Raw genomic sequence first — 4,969 nt, 5'->3', positions numbered from 1 at the left:
TAATAGTATAGTAAAATTATCCATACTCAATATAAGCCACATTATGAGCCTGACAAATAATAAATTAATAAATATTCCTAAATCTTTGTGGGATATTATTCTGTGATTTTATACACCATGGAAACCAGTTTAATTTCTTAAATTTACTTGTTTGTATTCTAAAATCTTCCATTGGTAACTTCTCAAAATTACCATATAGTAAACACAAGCAGCAATAGGAAATTTTTTTCCTAAGCATTGTAGATGAGCAAACATACATTTAAAAAGGCACTACCTTGGGGCACCTGGGTGGCTCAGTGGGCTGAAGCCTCTGCCTTCAGCTCGGGTCATGATCCCAGTGTCCTGGAATGGAGCCCCACATCAGGCTCTCTGCTCAGCGGTGAGCCTGCTTCCTCCTCTCTCCCTCTCTGCCTGCCTCTCTTGCCTACTTGTGAACTCTGTCAAATAAATAGATAAAATCTTTAAAAAAAAAGGCAATACCTTGTAATCAAAGATGTTTCTAAATTCCTCCTTGTTAGTCGGTACATTCATTGCTTGCCTAATATTCAATCCCACTAACTCCATACCCTTTCTTCCATTCAGATCCCCCTGCACAATTTCCCTATAGCCCTAGAGAAATGGCAGTTCCTTTCCACTGTGATTCTTAAGTCAGGAATGTGTTTTGAAGTGCATAGAGTTATCTTATTGTTTAATTGTGAAGTTGAGGAAGTTAAGGTTTTCCTGTCATGAAAAAGCCTGTGTAATATCAAGTGCTTACCTGTCTTCTCAAATATCTATGCCACCCAATTTGTTTAACAATTCTTTGGCTTTTGAACTAGATTTCTACCATCACATAGCTCTTCAGTTCTGATCACACACACACACACACACACACACACACACACACACACACACACACACACCCCCCCACAGGAAGCCAGAGATACTGGCTTCTCTGTCTAAGCAGAGAAGACTGAGCTTTCAGAAGTACAGGCAATCCTAGGATACCCTTACTTTGATGTTTTGACAATATGTCTTCCCAAGAGAGAAAAATTCAGTAGAAGAAGGATAGAAAGAGTTAAAAAAAATAAGGAAGTAAAAAAGGAGAGGAACTTAATGGGCTTCATACTGATAGTCTATAAGTAATGCTTCATGAAATAATTAAATATATCCAAATGTATTTCATCATTCCTTAAATCAATAATAAAATCTTTTTATTATGTCCCAGTCCAACTTAGTATACTTCTGTTCAACTTAAAGTAGGTAGTGGTTAGCTGTAGCATGAGAATAATTTTAGAGGAGAATGATGTTTGAAAAAATTCAAAAGACAAATCTAAATCTTATTCTGTACTTTTGAAGATCCCAAAGATGTTCAATCCAGATGATTTACTAACAGAATAATAGAATGACAAACTTTTCATTTTTCAAATAAAAATTTCTAAGTTACACATTATATCATTATTGATTAAATTATAATCAAACCTATCATTTGAAAATAATTTCCTACGGTCTATACATTTCATAAATCCTTTATATGATTTTTCAAGACTGAGGATAGTTGTTTTTCACTTATGTGGCTTATGTTTTTCAGTGATCATTTTTTAAAAATATAGAATGCTTCCTGAATTTTTATGTTATCCTTGTGAAGGGACCATGCTAATTTTCTCTATAGCATTCCAATTTTAGTATATGTGCTGCTGAAGTGAACAGTTTTTGTGATAATGTTTAACACTTAAATTGAAAGTCAGAAGACTTTTTCAATGCATACGAGTATGAGTCAAAATAAAATGATATGAGCTCTTGGGTGGCTCAGTCGGTTGAGCATCTGCCTTTGGCTCAGATCATGATCCCAGGACTCTGGGACTGAGCCCCGCGTTGAGCTCCCTCCTCAGTGGAGAAGCCTGTTTCTCTCTCCTTCTGTTGCTCCCCCAGCTTGTGCTTGCTCTCTCTCTCTCTGTCAAGTGAATAAATGTAATCTTAAAAAAAAAAAATTATATTGGGAAGTATAAAGTTTTGGTACATTAAGTAATGATGGTGATTACTGGCTTACAAAAATTCATGCTACATTTTGTGTTACTATTTTATAGCTAGAAGCTTGAGAGTTTGAGTACCTACACAGCGGGAGAGTACAAATGAACACCTATGCAAGTGTCTACCATAAGAACAGAACAACCAATATGCTATATGATAGAAAAAAGCGAAGTGAAGTACTGATTTTAAGTGGTGCTTGATTTTATTAAGCCAAGAGAGCACTATTACTGAAAATCTTTATCTGACTAAGGCATATTGTTTTGTTGTAATCATGTTCATGAGCTGTCTTGTGGCTGCCATTTAAAGCCTGCCATTCTCCTAAAGGATGCAGAAACCTTGAAAATGTTAGTTAGGTGATAGCCTGATCCACATTGAAGAAGCTTTAATTTAGATGTCTCCACCATTTTCTTTGAAATGCTTTCACATGTTCACAAGAACAACAGCCATGGAGCTGTGACAATGTCAAAAGTCAACTTGGTACGTACACAAATTCCTTTGAAATCTTCAACTGTTTCATTGCATGTGTCTAAATCAAAATCTAGTGATTATCTCATTGAAAATATTTTAAAATACCAACAAAAAATGAACTTGCCCTTCCATCATGGAAATATGTTTCTTGAAGGTATATATTCCTTTTTTAAAAGATTTTATTTATTTATTTGAGAGAGAGAGAGAATGAGAGAGAGAGCATGAGAGGAGAGAGGTCAGTGGGAGAAGCAGACTTCCTGCTAGCAGGGAGCCTGATGTGGGACTCGGTCCCAGGACTCCAGGATCATGACCTGAGCCAAAAGCAGTTGCCTAACCAATTGAGCCACCCAGGTTCCCCTTGAAGGTATATATTCTTTTCGCTGAAAACACAATGTAATATTTGCCTTATATTTAGGTAGGGTAAGTTCCACTGGTGAGAGTTTGGTAGGACCATGTATAGCTGTGATGCTTCATTGTCCTATACAACTAATTCTTCAAATTGAAATTAATTGCTGGACTTTGGTTCTTGCATATGCAGCCATCTTAGGAGAGGTAGCACATTAGGTTGCTTTCACCATCGTTTGTTAGTGTGAATGAGTTTATCAGGTCTTTCTTCACCAGTGCTTTAGACAGGACCTCCAAGAAGATATACTTTAGATAAGTATAAAACATATTGAGAAGGGAATACTAAAGTTTCTAAAACAAAGACAGAATGATATAAACTTCTGCCTATAATTTCCTTTCATTTTGGTAATCTGGAACAACCTCCTTAGTAAGAAAACAATGACAGAACCAGCTGCTGATAGATTATTTTCTATAATCCATATTAACTAAACAAAAAATATTGACACAATATGTCTTCTATTTTGGGATGGGGGAAAAATTTTAAAATGTCAGCAAATGACTTGTTGAAATGGGAGAAAATTCAGATACATAATTTCTCTCTTCTTCCCTTTGTTGGGTTGACTTTCCAGGTAGGTGCTTTGGAAATGACTAAGAAATAAGTGGTATCATTAGAAAAAGAAAAAGAAGAGCTGAGGTATAGCAATTGCTTTTTTGAGTTCCTAGGAATAATTATATAGAGTCTTAATCAGGTCATTGGTGAATTTTTTTAAATTATTCTTAAGCTTATGGAATTTCTAGTTCATATTAGAATATGCAAAATTAGTGTTTATACTTAATTTGGCTATATGCAACCTTTTTACAATTAGTTGATACTCATTCTCTAAACTTTTCCACCTCCTATTCTTTTTAGTAGGCTATGTTCTGATTTCTTTCCTCATCACTCCACTGAAACTGCTCTTAGTAATGACATTGTTGACTTCTGACCTGACAAATTCAACAGATGCTTTCCGGTATTCCCTTTGTTCCATTTGATGCTATTCATTCATCCCTTTTTGATACTTCTTTTTGTCAGTTCTGTGACTCTCTCTTGATCTCCTTCTCACCACCAAAAAGTCTAAATCTCAGTCTCTTTCATGGATTCCTCTTCTGTACACTCATTATACACAGGTGTACCTCAGAATTCTACTTCATATTCTTCTCATTCCTTATACATCCTTTGATGATCACATCCACTCACTTAGCATTTATATTAATTGTTTCTAACAGTCAGGAACATAGAGTCTGCAATTTTTGTCCTTCCAGATACAGAGGTGAAGACTGTCTAGTGACTGAAATTGGGAACAATGGGAAATAGCAGCACATCATCTTTGCATAAGATAATGCAAAGCCTTGCTGCAGACCGTCATCACCTCTCACTGACTGTGTGCCAGGCATTGTCAAGAGAAGTGTATGTGGAAAGTTATATAAAATAAATCAAAAGGTTGTGATAGTCTACTTGTCTCGCATAATTCTACTCATAGGAGTGATTGAATAACCATTTGCTAATTGTTTGGGTCTACTAAACAGGTCATAGGAAGTTCATCTGGTCTAGCAACTTCCTAGTATTACTCAAGAATAAAAAAAAAGACAAGAACAGATGCTGTTGTAGAGGTCATGCCAAGAAAATGTGAAGCTTTGAAGCTTTTCATTTCCTTGTAACTACCACCATTACCTCTTCAAATTTCAAATTGAATGTTTGTCAGTATTAAGTCAATGAGACAAGCTGTTCAGGCCACAAATTCGTCATATTCTATAAGTATACATGACAAATGCATCTTAGTTAGAATGTTCTTTTTAGAGTAAAACCTTTAGGCAATTAGCTTAAAAGAAATTATTTCATTGGTAAGCGTATGGAACCCCTGCTTATAGAATTCATAGAATGTGACCACCCAGACTGTAGTTTCAGTGATCTATGGATCATTGTAGTACTGTGGATCAATATGACTAAGTTACATGTTTTCCCTAAGAATGGTTATCCCAAGGGTGTGGTTAATTTGGAAAAGGAAATAATAGAAGATGAAAATATATACTTTCTCCTGGGGCCTAGAGCTAAAGAAAATAAGTAGTAATGCTCTTTTTATTTCAAAATACCAGAATGTAATAGATC

The 4,969-nt window shown here is 35.5% G+C and overlaps 1 non-coding gene across 1 annotated transcript; it reads right to left on the bottom strand.

Moving 5' to 3' along the window:
* Positions 1 to 1,582: 1,582 nt before the first annotated feature.
* On the bottom strand, positions 1,583 to 1,687 carry LOC123945337. The gene has a single exon (XR_006819179.1). It is a non-coding gene; the product is annotated as a U6 spliceosomal RNA (small nuclear RNA).
* Between the last annotated feature and the right edge of the window lie 3,282 nt (positions 1,688 to 4,969).

This window comes from Meles meles, chromosome 6, assembly GCF_922984935.1.
Source record: "Meles meles chromosome 6, mMelMel3.1 paternal haplotype, whole genome shotgun sequence".
NCBI classification, from domain to species: Eukaryota; Metazoa; Chordata; class Mammalia; order Carnivora; family Mustelidae; genus Meles; species Meles meles.
The sequence above is the reverse complement of the archived record's forward strand: the minus strand, read 5'-3'. Positions and strand labels throughout refer to the sequence as shown.